Raw genomic sequence first — 17,390 nt, forward strand, 5'->3', positions numbered from 1 at the left:
ATACCATTCTCTCATCAAGTATTCCAGAGTACAATTAAACAAAAGTGGTGAGAGTACATCACCTTGTCTCAGTCCTGTTCTGATTATGAGTGCTTTGGATAATTCTCCTCTAAACTTCATCTTTGATTTAGTGTTTGTTAACGTTAAGCTTATCATTTTAATTCATTTAGGATGTAATCCAATATTTCGTAATATTTTTAATACTGAAGGTCGGTGAATACAATCATAAACTTTCCGCAAGTTCACGAAAGTGATATTCATTTGTTTTTGTTATATTTTCTAGATGCCATTAATAATTTTAATGTTCTGATTTGATCTGTACAACTACGCCATGGTCGAAATCCTCTCTGGTACTCCCCTAATTCTTTTTCCACTTGACATTTGCACCGATTGTAAATTATTCTAGAGAATATTTTATAAGTACAATTCAGGAGTGATATTCCTCTATAACTATGAGGATTTGTTCTATTACCTTTTGTTGTGTAAATGGTGGATTACTGCACTTGTTCAATGGTCGGGTAAGTTTTATTCATTTCAAATTTTAATTAAGCATTGGTGAAGTGATTCTCTGATTGATTCCGCTGCATTTTTCCACAATATTTCTTATAATACACTTTATATATTCTTTTCCATACCTAAGAAAATAGAAGCACTGATGCAGATAACAATGGATGAGGGTGTAGCCGCTGTCAAAAAAAGTAACAACTTCAGCTAACGCGTTAACTCACGCTCTTCAGTTGAATGCCCATCTGTCGCGTAGCAAGGTTAGAAATGAGAAGAAACTAAAACTCGATCAATAAAGGTCAGATACCGTAACCAGTTTGAAGTTAGAAGAGAACAACAATTAATCAATAGACATTAGACGTAAGAGTAAAGAGTCAAACATAATTGAACGGTTAATATTAGAAAAACCACGAGTTGACCAACATAGTTGCAAGTTTGAAGTTATAAGAGAACAACAATTCATCAATAGAGATTAAAAGTAAGAGCGAATAAAAAAAATAATTGCAAAGTAAAACAAGGAAGAAAAGAAGTGTTCATCAGTAAAGGTCAGACTTACTTGCGAGTTAAAAATATAGATTAAACGTAAGAGTGCATATATTCAAAGCATAGTTGCAATTTTAAAGTAGGAAGAACCCGAGAGCTGAGCAATAATGGTCCTACATAGTTGCAAGTTTGAAGTCACAACGGGAAGTGCAATTCATCAGTAGAGAGTAGCTGTAAGAGTAAAGAGTCCGTCCTAGTCGCGATGTTAGCAACTTACAGTATAATGAAATAATAATAATAAGAAAAACGTACTTATCTACAATTCACTACGAGCTTCCTTATGAGTAATAACAGACACACAGTTGATAGCCCCCTTCTTTAAATAGCAATCCAAAGTTCAAACGAATGTATAATTTTTTACAGGCAGATCGGATAATAACATGTACGAGCATCTGGCTAAATGCACCAAAAGCTACATTCAAAAATATTTGCTTGGTTAGTGACCCTAGCTCCTTGCAGAAACAATTCAGCTGAGAGATGACATTGTGCGCTTCATAATACATTTACAGCATTCATTATTTTCGTAGAAGTCGGGGTAGGGATTTATCGCGGCTCAAACGTTAGGTGTTTCGAATTTAACGTGCAATCATTTATGAGAGTCAACAGTCCATGGGAAAGAGTGCAGAGTTCTATTCCCCGTCATATGTAGCGCGAACTTCACTTTCTCGGTTCTGAACACAAAGTGATGTAAACATTACCGTAGACAACTGAAAGTCTCTAGCGTTTAAATCTATAAGCTTGAAATGTTACAATTAAAAATTCAGTGTCCGAAAATATTCAAAAGCCACCAAGCGTGTTAGGCATCAGATGCAAGCGTATTTGACTCAGCGGACGCTCAGCTTCGAACTATAAATATAGTATATCAACCATCTTCCTAGTTGGAAGTGTAGCCGCCATCTTGTTTCAAGTTCAGCTCAAAATTGCCTGGTAATTATTGAATATTACAGAAATAATTGGCGCGTGTGTGCGTGTAGGTGTATAATCCAGGCTGATTTAAAAGTTCTATATATTGTAATTCCCGGCTGGGTCGTGGATATTTTCTTTATTGGGTAATACTGATAATACGCGAACTCCTGCGGGACTAAATTTCGGCACTATATTATTTTTCTTATTTGGTACACATGGTGAGTATTCAGTATAAAGGTGGGTTGGATCGTACAAATTATTATTATTATTATTATTATTATTATTATTATTATTATTATTATTATTATTATTATTATTATTATTATTATTATTATTATTATTATTATTATATATTCTAGATTATGTAAATCCTGGCTTAGTCGGAGATTTTATTCTTTATTGGGGAATTCTAATATTACGGGAACTCCTGCGTGACTAAATTCCGGCACCACATCATTTCTTGTTATTGGGTACGCACAGCGACTATTCAGTACGAAGGTGGGTTGTATCCTACAAATTATTACCCTTATTATATGTTCTATATTTTGTAATTCCCGGCTGGGTTGGTGACTTAATTATTTTTTCCTTTGCAAGCTGCTTTACGTCGAACCGACAAAAATATGTCTTATGACGACGATGGGAGAGGAAAGGGCCAATAGTGGGAAGGAACCGATCGTGGCCTTATTTAAGGTACAGCCCCAGCATTTGTCTGGTGTGAAAATGGGAAACCATGGAAAACCATCTTTAGGGCTGCCGACAATAGGGTTCGAACACACTATCTCCCGAATACTGGATACAGGTCGCACTTAAGCGACTGCAGCTATCGAGCTTGGTACTTAATTCTTTATTAGGAATTCTGATAGTACGCGAACTCCTGCGGGACTAAATTCCGGCACCAGATTATTTTTCTCATCGGGTACGAGGGTTGAGTATTCAGTACGAAGGTGAGTAGTATCCTACAAGTTATTATTATTATTATTATTATTATTATTATTATTATTATTATTATTATTATTATTATTATTATTATTAATTTTATTATTATTATTAACTTGGATTGCGTAGGCTTATGCGGTTACCTGGATTGTGATGGCCAGATACGTAAAGTGATTACTTGGAGTCAGCTCTTGTCCTTTACATGTTATAGCTTATCTTCTGTGTACTCTACCTCTATTTCGAAATGCTACAAATTCTGTGTTTCTCTCATTTACCACCAAGTCATTCTCTTCTGTCCACTCTGTAACGAGGTCCATCACTTTCTGTAGATCTTGTATGTTTTCTGAACCGAGAGCCATATCAGCTGCATAAATGCAGATGCTTGTGTTTGGTGTGCCTTCCTTGAACCTGGTGACTACTTCGCTCGTGTAAATGTTAAACAATACTGGACTGAGTGGGTCGCCCTGTAGCACACCAACCATTTGACTTCTCCAGTTTGATTATGATAGCCTATCTCACACCTACATTTGATTTTCCGCCCGTATACATGTAACCAGTCTTGTCAGCTCTGATTGCCCTAATAGGTTCTCCAGTTTTCCTTCAACACACTCCTATTCGCTGTGTCAAACGTTCTGCTGAGATCGATGGAGATGGCTAACATCTTCTTATGGTCCTTATTTTTCTCTTGAATCTCTTTGAGTAGATTTCCAACGGCCATCAAAGTGGATCGACCATTTCTAAAGACAAATTTTTCTTCTGGTAGGAGCGAGTCCACTATGGTGCTCAGCCTTTGAGTCAACAGTCTTTTTAGCAGTTTAAAGGTCTCTGATTCTAGTGCTATTCCTCTATAGGAGCCCGTTCGCTTGTGTCACCTTTCTCTTTAAACAGTAACTTGATGATCGATTTGCGCCCGTCCATTGCGATATGACCGCTTTCAACACACTCATTAAAGAGCTGCAGGTATTAACTTCCTTACTTCCACTGATGTATAGCGCATGTCATTTTCCATTATACGAGTATCATTTATCTTGAGTGTTGATGTCGTCTCCTTGACGGCTAGGGTTTGCTTCAGGTGCTCCTCCCATGTTGCCATCTTGATATCCGCCCGGAAACGTGGCTTTTATAGTCTAAATGATCGGCATGGGTCTTCTTCCGCTTCCGTTATCATTTATTCTTCCGCCCGTTCTCAGTTCTCCTTTTTCTTCTGCCTTAGCATGGTCTTGTACCGTCTTCTGGCTGCCTGGTATTTTAACAGATCACCTTTGTCCATGGTTTGTCTTATTTTCTGCAGACATAACAGTGTGGCTTTCCTCTGCTCATAGCATCCACGGTCAAACCATTTCTATGCTCAGTGAGAGTTTTGGGCTTCCACGATTGTGCTAGTGATAACCTCAATGCCTCTTAAAGTCTCATCTAGTTTTCCGTCCTTGACGGTCTGGGGGATGTTTGTAGTCCTGTGCACATTCTCCTGTAGTATCTTTGGGTTGAGTGTTCTCCTAAATCTTTGATGTATCTGTTGGTATTTAATAATGTTCTTGAAGTTCAATGATATTAGAACTGGGATATGCTTTCTAAACGTAGCCCCATAATTATCCAAAAAGATACCATGTTGTATACCTGAAATCCTGTTATAAAGGTAAGGTTGACTGCACTGCCTCCATTGTGACAGATAGAAATGAGTACACTTTAGTTGTTCCGCTATACAGTCCAAGCCTGAATCTGTTTTTGTGCTACTTTCATCAATTGGGCAACTGAAATCTACGTATAAGGTAATCCTTTCCTTGTCCGGCACAACGTTTATTGCCCTTTATATACAGTCTATTACATCCATAGGGCTATAATCTGGTTTGAACGAGACGCTGATGATGATCTCTATTCGTGTTTTCACCACCAGTTGGTCCTATTCTCTTAATATAACTTTGAACGAAGACAGTTTTAGTTTTATGAGGCATGTCACCCCACCTGACGGCCTTCTTCTAACGTCTTTATTTGCTAACACATGAATATTTTAGAATCCTTCAATGTCAAATCTCGAATCTGCAGTTATAAGTCTCTGTCTGCACACATATGTCTGAGTCTCTAAATACATTTGCTGGCATATTATATACAACATTACACCCCTTAACTCTTCAGTATTCCAGTTCATTACCCTTGTGTATTCATTGCCGCCCTCTGAATTCCCACGAAACACGAAATGGCCTACACATCACGTTGGCTGGCCAGAGAGATTCCTCGTACACTTTCTCAATGGAATGCCTATCTTGAACGCCCTACTTGTATTCGTGTTGCTTACGACGTTGCGGGTGATTTTTCCAATGATCATATATTCCGGTAGATATTCTACCAAAGCCTCTGTGGTCGTATTTGTGCAGAGTCTGCTTACGTTTAGCGAGCCATTATTCTCAGCTGCTCGAAGTTTGTTCTTCCCTTGTCTAGTTCCTTTGATTATATTTCGTTTTTTATTCGTTTATTGCATTATTTTGCTTCTTTGCTGTTTTCCACCCTTCATTGAGTCTTTGTTCGTGCGTGGCCCTCTGGACACCGTAGCTTCATATACACCTGGTGAGCTAGCGGTGGTAGTGCCCTGTATTGATTTTGAGTCCGTCATATTTGAAAGGTGCATCTTCCTACGGTGTGTCATATGGTTGCCTCGCTTCCATCTTAATCTATTGTTAATATCTATTCTGTTCTTTTCCCTGATTTTCATTCCCTTTGCACTGGCTTCTGTCCGGTTCTCTATCGTCTTCATCTGTAGTTTCTCCCTATTCTTGATCTTTGCCATTAACCTGGCTTGCATTGTACAGTTTCGATTTAGACTCGTTTTCTTTGCTTGGAGGGTTCTTCCGGTTCCGCGTATGACTGATTCTGCTTGTATCACCTTCCTGGGTACCGATATTGGTTTCAAACAGGTTCAGTTTTTCCATATGCCCCTGTTGAAAATGTTCCCCTTCATGTTTGGATTTGTTTGGTCTATGAGAATACAAAATAGCAGCCATCTTGCATAGCAGCCCATGCCTCTATTCTCGAATGTCGGACTGGTAAAACTAATAGGGCATAAGTTACAAGTCAAGAAGGGCATCCGGTTAGGAGGATGGGACGCTGAGTTAACCCTAGCACAACCCACGCCGGTTTAGAGCCATAAGAGCCCATGTATAGGCAAGAACCCCTGTGCCAAGAATTTAGTTAAGAATGGCATACGGTTAGGAAGTCTAAACGAATCGAGTATAGGAGCCATCTTACACAATAGCCATTGCCTCAGTTCTCGAATAGCATGCTGATAAAACTAACAGGTCATAAGTTACAAGTTGTGAGCCCCTGAAAACCTTCTAGTTATGTCTAAACGAGTAGAATATAGCAGTCATCTTGCATAGTAGCCGTTGCCTCAGTTCCAGAAAGTTAGGCTGGTAAAACTAATAGGTCATAAGTTACAAGTTGTGAGCCCCTGAGACAACTCTGTAGAGTTAGACCTATAAGAACAGTGTATCGCCATTAGCTCCTGGTCTATCTCCTTAAAGTTAGTCTCATGTAACCAATGTATAGCAGCCATCTTGCCTCGGGGACCCTAGCAATAGGAAGTTGTATGTGGGCGCCATCTTGCGCATTCGCCTCTAGGCCGTATCTTAAGTCGTATGTCTCCCCTGGGCCAGCTTTCTCCATAAGATCCTATGTATATCCGCCATTTTGCGCAGTAGCCCCCGCACCAGCTCTCAGGAGTTAGTCCCATAAGAGCCCGTGTGTAGACCCATCTTGCGCATTAGCCCCTGCGCCAGCTCTCTCCTTTTCCCCTACTGTCACCTTTATCCCCTCCACTTCTCCTGCACTTCATGGCCGAGTTCATTATCCTCCTAGGTGACCTATCCTCCTCCATTCACCTCCATTTCAATTTCAGAAACATTCTGGGACGTTAACTTCATGAGGTTGATTTTTCCTCATTTATGCTGTCAAATAACTATAAATAGCTCATCAAAGCAGAAACCAGAATAAAGAAAAGTACAATCAGCATTTATGAACGTATTAAGTACCTGGGACTCTTGATCATGTTATCTACCCCTCGTATAGTGAATCAACAACAATGTATGTTGTGCCTAATAAAATATTGCTGCACAGTCTAAAATTGTTAGAGCCACTCATCAGCCACTTAATAATAACAGCCTTCTTTTCTGCCATAGATGGGGGCCATGTGGGAATGGTGCAGTGCATCGGTCGTAAATATTACAGTGCGGCTCGCAGCACTTCCTCCCATACAATATTTCTTTACGAACCACTTCATAACGCTGCCTACAGTTATTCACATATTGAAAAGAGCAGTCAGACTTAACATGAATCTGTGACCGTGTAACACCCTGACCAAGATAGATCTCTCCGCTTAAGCTCTGACAACGGTGGCCACTCTCTGTGGATTTGGATGGAATATAAATATATTGCAGTATTTCAACATTAGTCTCAGATTAATTCAACTCAATTTCAACACCCCTTTTCAATACATCATTTTAAAGGTTTCTGGTCTCTTCTCAACCAGGCAACGTCTTATAACATTGTTGGTTAATATCTTTTTTGTTAGCCCTGTTAGAAGTAGGAGGAGTTTCCTACATTAAAGAAAAATTTCGAATGTAAAACTGGAAAAAGGGGACTCGGTATGTGTTCCCGGTGTTCTTCACAAAGTTATTTTGGTCTAATTTTGCTTTTGCTGTTCTATACCACATTATGTTACTACCTGGGATAAGGTGAACAAGAAAGAATATTTTATTGAAGTCTGTATTTTATTCCTCGGTTGGAGAGAGTAACATCATCAATAATTCATGAAACGGAATCCCGAGCAATTACACGACGAGTCACCTCGATTAAAAATAGCGTCGGTGAGAAGCATTTGGCTTCACTCGTATAAATCTTACGGTAAGTTTTATTCAGGAGAAAGTAGATTTGATCAAACGAGGCCACAGAACTAGCTACAAATAGATAGTTGTGCTGGCGTTCAGTAAATCTGCAGAGGCCTGCAGACTGAACGCTAAAAGGCAGAGCAGTCAGTAATGAATATCTTCGCCTAAGAAGCAATACCTCATATCGATGGCTTACATTTAAAACGTCGTATGTCCCAATGCTCTTCCTATCCATTATACTCCTTATGGCTGGTCACGCCTCTCAGCCACATGTGGATATATAGCTTATGGGCATGTATAAACGAAAATGAACCTTAAATACATTATAATGTAGGAAGGCGTAAATTTGCTTGCAATCAGCATCCCTACAATACGGTATGGTAAGGTTTCCTTTACGCACTGGCACAGGAAAATGAACACATCGAAAATTATTCTGATGGACTGCATACAATTTTGAGGCCGGGAGACGTGACCGGTCTTAAGTAGCATAATGGGTAGGAAAACATTGGGAGATATGAGGTTTCAGGAGTAAGCCATCGATAGGTCACTATGCTCTTCCTAACAATTATGTTTCCTAAGACCAGTCACGCCTCCCAGCCACATATGGATATACAGTCCATGAGAACAATGTTTGTTGTGTTCAATTTCGTATGCTTACGTGCAAAGGAAAACAAACCTTACCGTACCCCACCGTAGGAATATATGTTTGCATGACATATTTATGGAGCCCTACAGTATAACGTATTTAACGTTCACTTTCCTTTACACATTGGCGTAGAAAAATGCACACAACGAAAATGGCACGTAGCAATTATTGAACTGTCGCCGAGTGGACGTTTCGTGTCTGCTCACACAGAGGAGTCAGACACCGTTGTCGAAAGGACTGTGCACTGTGAACTGTGCAGGGAACACTGTGTTCATGTGGTGAGAGTACCTCACGGGGATCAGTGTAAGTACCTAGGTGTTGATATAAGGAAATATCTTAACTGGGATAATAACATAAGCGAGATTGTACAAAAATGTTACAGATACCTGCATATGGTTATGGGTATATTTGTTAGTTGTAGTAAGGATGTGAAAGAGAGGTTAATAAGTCTCTGGAAAGACCACAGTGAGTATGGAATCTCGCCATGATTACTTGATTCGAGGACCAGAAAGAATTACAAACAAAAGCAGCATGATTTGTTCTGGGTTATTTCCGACAAGAGTAGTGTTACGAAATGTTGCAATCTGTGGGTTGGGAAGTCTTGGGAGGAAGGAGAACAGCTGTTCGACTAAGAGATATATTCCGGGCTCTCAGTGGAGGGATGGCGTGGAATGACATTACTAGACGAATAAGTTTTGAGATGAAGATAAAGAGGAAGGTAAATATTTTTTTATGGGAGCTTCCGCGGCTTAGACGGCAGCGCGTCGGCCTCTCACGGCTGGATACCGTGGTTCAAATCCCGGTGACTCCATGTGAGATTTGTGCTGGACAAAGCGGAGGCGGGACAGGATTTTCTCCGGCTACTCCGGTTTTCCCTGTCATCTTTCATTCCAGCAACATTCTCCATTATCATTTCATAGCATTTATCACTCATTAATAAATCACCTTGGGAGTGGCGACCCCATTGTAACAACAGCCTATATATGTTTCATTCATTACATTCCTGACCCGGTCAATGACTGGAAAACAGGTTGTAGGTTTTCATTTTCATTTTCATTCATTGATGGGAAGAGGTGTTAGTTATTGGAAAAAATTACCAAATTTATCAATTTCTATCTATTTAGGAAACGGCCGGTTAAGCAAATGATAGGGAGTCAGCGAGGTGAGCGACTGCCCTAAATGCAGATAGTTGGTGATTAACTGAAATTTCCGCACATACGGACTTTTCATTTTTGTGCTAACAGTGTTCCAAATTTTGCAACGGAACCCTCAGGTACGTAATATTTGTGTTCATTTTATCCGTGATAAAACAATTATTTATATTTACTTATCTCTCGATTGCCCCTCACCATTAATTCCTCCATCCGGACTCAATTTGGTGCAGGCACTGATAAGCTCATACGCATGCGTTGGAATTATACTCCTACTGCTTTAGTGAAAGATATAACACAGTTACCACGACTTATGAATTGACCCACCTATGAGTGCTTTCTCCCCGTATTTTCACACATTAACATTTTTGCATTTATCTAGAATAGACTTTTGGTACGTTGTCATATGTCATGATTCTAAGTGACGATTAAGTAATACTGAGCATCACCACTACCACCACCACCACCACCAGCAACCACAACAAAGAAGTCATTGACGGGAGGGTGATTATATATCTCTCACTGTTCTTAGACCTAACTTGGAGTATACTGTTACGTGCTCATGCGACTGCCAGCCCTCTGGAAGCCCCTTCGGTATGTCCTGGAAGGAATGAGTGAGTCAGGCTGGATATTTCCTGGCCGGCCTGAAAGTATGTGAAGGCCTCTCGTTGTATTGTGCTGTTCGTCTGGTGTCTCCGCGGATTTTCTTGAAGGTGAAAGAAATTTAGCTTTCGAGCCGCACACCGAAGATACAATAATTCATCAGCTGATATATAAATGCAGGCTAACCGCGAACAGTGAGTGTTGAGAGAGTGTCGTCGTGATGCAGTGTTGGTGGTGTTGGAGTAGTTTTCGTTGTTTAGTGGTTGGTGCTAAGTTGTGTTGTTGTCTTCCCGGGATATATGTGTTGAGTAGTTCAGTGTGTGGATCAGTCACGTTAGTTGATTGTGAGAGTTATCATTGGCCTTGTCTGATGTGGTAAATGATACATCGTCGCTACAATACCAAGACCACGAGCGTGAAAATGCTCTTCGTATCCAATATTTCCCTTTAAAATGGTCACACACCCCAACCACATATTGATATGCAGTCCATCAGAACAATTTTTGTTGAGTTCATTTTCCTACACGTGCTTGTATACGAAAATGAAAATTAAATACATTATACTCTAAGATTGGGTAAATACGTCACGCAAACATTCATTCGTACAGTACGGTGCTATGAGTTTCATTTTCCTTCACACATACGCATAGTAAAGTGAGCTCAACGAAAATTGTTCTGATAGACTGCGTATCAATGTTTGGCTGGGAGGTGTGACCAGTCGCAAGGTAAATAATGAATAGGAAGAGCATTGTCACATTCGCGGTTTTAGCATTGTAGCGACATGTGCTATGGGTCAGTATTTTTCCCCGTCAACATTGTCACATAGCGGTATTTCGAGGCTCAACGATGATATTTAACTCTAGCTTTGCAGTAAGTGTGTACATTCGTAAAAGTTTCTCTGGAAATGTGATTTAAGATTACCAGCCAGAAAACACTTACGTTCACCCTTAGATTCTAACCAAGGTGTTCCATTGATATATTTTTGGTATTTATGAACATGACCGAGGTAATATTTCATTAAAATAATTTATTGCTAATTTCGATGTGTGAATGTCAGTCAAGCAAGAGGAGGTGCGGCTCCTTGGATGAGTAATAAGTATCGAGGTTTCCAGTTCAGTAGGTCCCTTTTCGACTCCCGGCTTGGTCGGGAATTTTAGCCGCATTTTGTTAATTCTCCTCACTCGGAGACTGTCCTACCACCATTCTGTTTAAATAAACGCATCACACAAAACTTACCGACCACCACAGAATGATGCAATAGTGAATATATCCCTCCATAAAGAGTTGGCATTACAAAAAGCATTACCGAGCTCGATAGCTGCAGTCGCTTAAGTGCGGCCAGTATCCAGTATTCGGGAGATAGTAGGTTCGAACCCCACTGTCGGCAGCCCTGAAGATGGTTTTCCGTGGTTTCCCATTTTCACACCAGGAAAATGCTGGGGCTGTACCTCAATTAAGGCCACGGACGCTTCCTTCCCATTCCTAGGCCTTTCCTGTCCCATCGTCGCCATAAGACCTATCTGTGTTGATGCGACGTAAAGCAAAATAGCAAAAAAAAAAAAAAAAAAGCATCCGGCCGCAAAACAGGGCCAAATCCCCATGTAAATCTCAGCTTGCACTCTCGAGCTCGCCAAAGTTTGGGAAAAACGGTGGAAGAAGAAGACGCCTACTGAGAGGATAAGGCACTGCTGACACTTGTTTACATTTCCACATTCTGTAGTTTGAAGTGTTCAATTGACGAACGAGAAATTGAACTCACCTCAACCATGTTTTCGAAATTTGAAGAGTTCTCACTATACAGAGCCTTCGTGGCTCAGACGGCAGCGCATCGGCCTCTCACCGCTAGATACCGTGGTTCAAATCTCGGTCACTCCATGTGAGATTTGTGCTGGACAAAGCGGAGGCGGGATAGGTTTTTCTCCGGATACTCCGGTTTTCCCTGTCATCTTTCATTCCAGAAACACTCTCCATTCTCATTTCATAGCATCTATCAGTCACTTTGGGAGTGGCGACCCCATCGTACTAATAGCCTATATATGACCCATTCATTCATCCCTGACGAGGTGAATGACTGGAGAACCGGTTGTACGTTTTCATTTTTTTCTCACTATACAGATTTTCCCATCATTAGTAGTGAATTATTCCGTTCCTAAGTAACACAGCTTTATATTATATATACATTTTGAATCTTATTTCACGAAATATTATTATTTGTTATTTTATGGTTATATTTTGAATTTTATTTTGCCAGGATATTTAATACTGTTGTTTGAATAATTACTTAAAATTAATTGAAAAAATAAAATGTCGTATGGCTTTTAGTGCCGGGATATCCCAGGACGGGTTCGGCTCACCAGGTGCGTCTTTCTATTTGACTCCCGTAGGCGACCTGCGCGTCGTGATGAGGATGAAATGATGATGAAGACGACACATACACCCAGCCCCCGTGCCATTGGAATTAACCAATTAAGGTTAAAATCCCCGACCCGGCCGTGAATCGAAACCGGGACCTCTGAACCTAAGGCCAGTACGCTGACCGTTCAGCCAACGAGTCGGATTAAAATTAATTGAAGGTGATAGGCACAAATAAGGTGCTGCCCGATAAAAGAATACATGGGATTTAGAAATGAATATGCATTATATTACATGGTATAACGTGAGTGACGGGAGACTTGCCAAATGGGGTACCGTATCGTCTTCTTCCCATGATGATATCATTGCACGCGAGGGGTTGATCATAACACTAATATGATATGGCAAGATGACAACATTTACGGGATATATCATTCTGAATGACTGGTACCACAAATGCCATGATTTAGATTCTATTAGGTTGTAAATGGTGTTCAACAAAATCTATGCATGAATTGGCGCTGCGGTATTTTTATTCCTAGATATTTACAATTAATATTATGCTCTCATATCGTTCAATAGTCATAATCTCGGCCAGTAATATATTCAAAACCAACGATGCAACCCTGTATTTTCCATAAATCCCCTAATACGATATATGTCAATTATAATCTGCGGTCCTTAACACGCCAATAAAATATTTAATTCTTGTAGATGTATGTTTCATATTGGTGGTAACATCCTGGAACGTTTTCTTGAACTATGATTGCATGGTTGTAAAGATTGTTTATTTCATTGCAGAATGTCCATCGCAATCTGATTCAGATCTTCGAAAGAAACGTAGGCAGTGAAATGCTGATTTTTTAACACTCTCGGCGGATGTTGTTATATTGCAATTATATCTATAGGGTTACTGCAAAATGTAGCAAGCAATGGAAATCACAAAACATGCCTTGTACTCATATAAATTAACGTAATTCTTGATTTCTTCATATAACACGAGACTCGGTCGTCCATTTGATGTAACGAAACACGTAATCCTCTGTTTAATGAAGGTTTTTGTTTCGGCTTTCATGCTTGAAATTTTCATTTATATTATTAATCGTTCCAGTTCGGGCAAAATGTCATAGCTCACAATTCTCTTCCTATCCATTATTATCCTTAGGACTGGCCACGCCTAGCAGTCACATATCGTCGCTTCACCGGTAAAACGTTGTATTCCACAAAGCTCTTCCTATCAATTATTCTCCTTAAGACTGGTCACGCCTCCAGCCACGTATGAATATGCAGTCCATTAGAACTAATTTTGTTGTGTTCATTTTTCTATGCCCATGTGTAAAGAAAATTAACCTTACTGTACCGTACTATACGAATGTATGTTTGCATTACGTATTTGTGCACTCCTAGTGTATAATGCATGTAAGGTTCATTTTCGTTTACTCCCCGGCATAGGAAAACGAACACAACGGACATTGTTCTGACGGACTGCGTATGCATATGTGGCTGGGAGGCGTGACCAGTCTTAAGGAGAATAATGGTTAGGAAGAGCTTTGTGGAATACAACGTTTTACCGGTGGAGTGACGATATGGATATGCAGTCCACGAGAACAATCTTGGTTATGTTCAGTTTCGTATGCTGGGGTGTAAAGGAAAATGAAACTTAAGTACATAATAATGTAGGAGTGCGAAAACATGCCATGCAAACATAGATTCGTAGAGTTCGATACGGTAAAGTTCATTTTCCTAGGAATGGGAAAATGAACACAACCAATATTATTCTGGGGGACTAAGTATCCATATGCGGCTGGGAGGCGTGACCAGTCTTAATCAAAATAATGGATGGGAAGAGCATTGAGAGATATGAACTTTTTCCCGAACAGCGACGAGATGGAAACGAATCAACAAAATTATTGTTTCGGGCCGTAATAATCTCAAGTGATTATTAGACTATTATTTATTTCTGGCCTGTTCCACGATTTATGGAGGTTGATAGTTGATGTTGATTTGGCCCAGTTTTACAACTGGTTGCCTATACTAATATCAACCAACCTTTCGTCGAGGGATTTATTCGCTATTGCGTGTTTTTATTGTGGTGCGTAGTATCTAGATGAAAATAAGCGTACTAAGACAAACACACCCACAAACATCCAGTCCGTAAGCGAAAGGAATTCACCATACGTTGAATGATCAGCGTCCTGGCCTTCGATTCACAAGGCCACGGATTCAATTCCCGGTTGGGCTGGGGATTTTAACTGCCTATTGTTAATTGGAATTTGTGTTCGTCTTAATACACTTCTTTTCTTCTACACATAATACGCCACAGTACGAACCACCACTGCAATACACAATTGTTAATACATACGTCCGCCTAGGGTTAACCTCATGAAGGGCATCCAGCCGCAAAAGAAGGTAAATCCAGTGCCGACACCAATAAATAGGGAAAATGGCCTGGAGTAATAATAATTTTATCATCATTGTCACCTTTATCATCATCGTGGGCCAACGCCGAGAAGCAGAAGAGAGTGTTGAAGACGATTATTATTATTATTATTATTATTATTATTATTATTATTATTATTATTATTATTATTATTATTATTGTTGTTGTTGAAAATACACACACTGTTTCCAGTCATTCTCCGGGTCAGGAATGAAATGAATGAAGCTAACGGCGAGCACAGGAATTGTGTCGGCTGCCGAAGCCTGTCGCACTCCGCTGGGCAATGAATAATGGCTGACAAATGAACCGATATTGGAGAGTGTTGCTGGAATGAAGGATGCCTAGGAAAATGGAGTACCCGGAAAAATCACCTCCCGTCTCCACTTTGTCAAGCGCACATCTCACATGGAGCGACCGGGATTTGAACTACGGAACCCAACGGTGAGTGGCTGGCGCACTGCCACCCGAGCCACGGAGGCTATTATTATTATTATTATTATTATTATTATTATTATTATTATTATTATTATTATTATTGTCGGCACCGTGATGTAAGGGTAGCGTGCCTGCCTCGTATCCGGGGGCCTCGGGTTCAATTGCCACGTCGTAATCTTCAGGCCTTCGGACTGAGCAGTGGTCGCTTGGTAGGTCATGGCCTATCGGGGCTGTTGCGCCATGGGGTTTGGGCGGTATTATTATTAATTTAAAATCGTACCTCAACTTAAAGGTTGCGCTGTGATTGGAAATATCTTGGACTTGAAAAACCGTTGCGTGACCTTAGGTGAGGTATAGTTCTCGAATTTTTCTGAGAGAAACATTACTAATAATAATAATAATAATAATAATGTTATTTGCTTTACGCCCCACTAACTACTTTTTATGGTCTTCGGAGACGCCGAGGTGCCGGAATTTAGTCCCGCAGGAGTTCTTTTACGTGCCAGTAAATCTACCGACACGGGGCTGTCGTATTTGAGCACCTTCAAATACCACCGGACTGAGCCAGGATCGAACCTGCCAAGTTGGGGTTAGAAGGCCAGCGCCTTAACCGTCTGAGCCACTTAGCCCGGCCTGAGAGAAACAGGACACGAAAAGGAAAGAGAAGGGATTCTAACCCATCATATCCTGAATGCAAGCTTACAGTTAAATAACCAATAGATTCTTTTTAGTAGTGGTAGTAGTAGAGGTAATAGTAGTCTTCTTCTTATGGCGCCGTCTCCCTTCGAAGGTTGGCGATCCAATTGATTATGATTACTAGGGCCCGGATTCACATACACTAACAACTCCAAAAATATGCATGCACATATGCACTAAAAATGTTGAAAATATGCACTAAAATAAAACAAAGTACACTTACCAAACATATTATTTCATTTTAACTCAGTGTTAAACTGACAAACATGTTTCTTTCCTTCGAAAATGATGCATAGTAGTAGGTTATCAAGAGTTTTTCAATGTTTCCAGGGGTCAATGGCTTTCTGTTGTCGGACAGAATTAATGTAGAATATACGCTGAAAATGATTGTTCTACGTCGACGGACATAACTGGGCGATACTTGTACACTGGCACTGACTGCTCGGAACATTCATCTGGCAAAGACTGCCTGATTCCACTTATGAAGTTGCCTATGGATTGAGCTTTTTTCAGTCCTGGGTTCGAGTCAAACACTGCACTGAGTTTCCTTTTAACCTTTTCTGCATTTTCACCAGGGACACCACTTAAAGAACTAATGGTGTTCTGAATTAACTGAAGGGATTCGTGTAGAGGTGCACCACGAGTTTCTAGGCTCTTAATCGCCTTCGAAAGTGGCGAATAATGCACATGGATGAAAATGATATCTTTTCATACAGTTTCAGATTCAAATGCGCACTTTGCTTCACGAATACACGCAGTATGACTATCGTCAATACTTTTAACCACTTCCTTCACTTGGTTAAAGTTCTCCTGGTAGAATGATACTGCGGATAACCAAGTTCCCCATCTTGTGAGAACAGATTCCGGCGGAAGAGAAACCTGAGGCAGATGAGTTTTGTACAACTGTACACGAGCAGGTGCTTTTAGGAACAGCTTTTTTCCCACATGAAATTACGTTGTTGGCAGATGGAAAGAGGGTACGTATATGTTCTGCAATACGATGCAATCCATGGGCCAAACATGTGACAAGGATGAGATTTAGAAAAAATACTCGAAAAGACTGGCAAGCTTTCAACATATACGAGGCTGTATCTGTGACTAAAAGGCGCACTTTGTAACAATCACTCTCCCTTCACTAGGCCACAGAATTCCCACGGAATCTTTAACAAATCTTGCAACTGTAGCGTGGTTGTTTTTTCTAGCACTTTGTACGGAAGTAAATGAGGTTTGGCGGGTTCTTCCCGACATAAATTACCCACTATAAAGTTCGCAATGTATAGACCATATGAATCGGTTGCTTC

Source organism: Anabrus simplex, chromosome 2, assembly GCF_040414725.1.
Source record: "Anabrus simplex isolate iqAnaSimp1 chromosome 2, ASM4041472v1, whole genome shotgun sequence".
In the NCBI taxonomy this organism is placed as follows: Eukaryota; Metazoa; Arthropoda; class Insecta; order Orthoptera; family Tettigoniidae; genus Anabrus; species Anabrus simplex.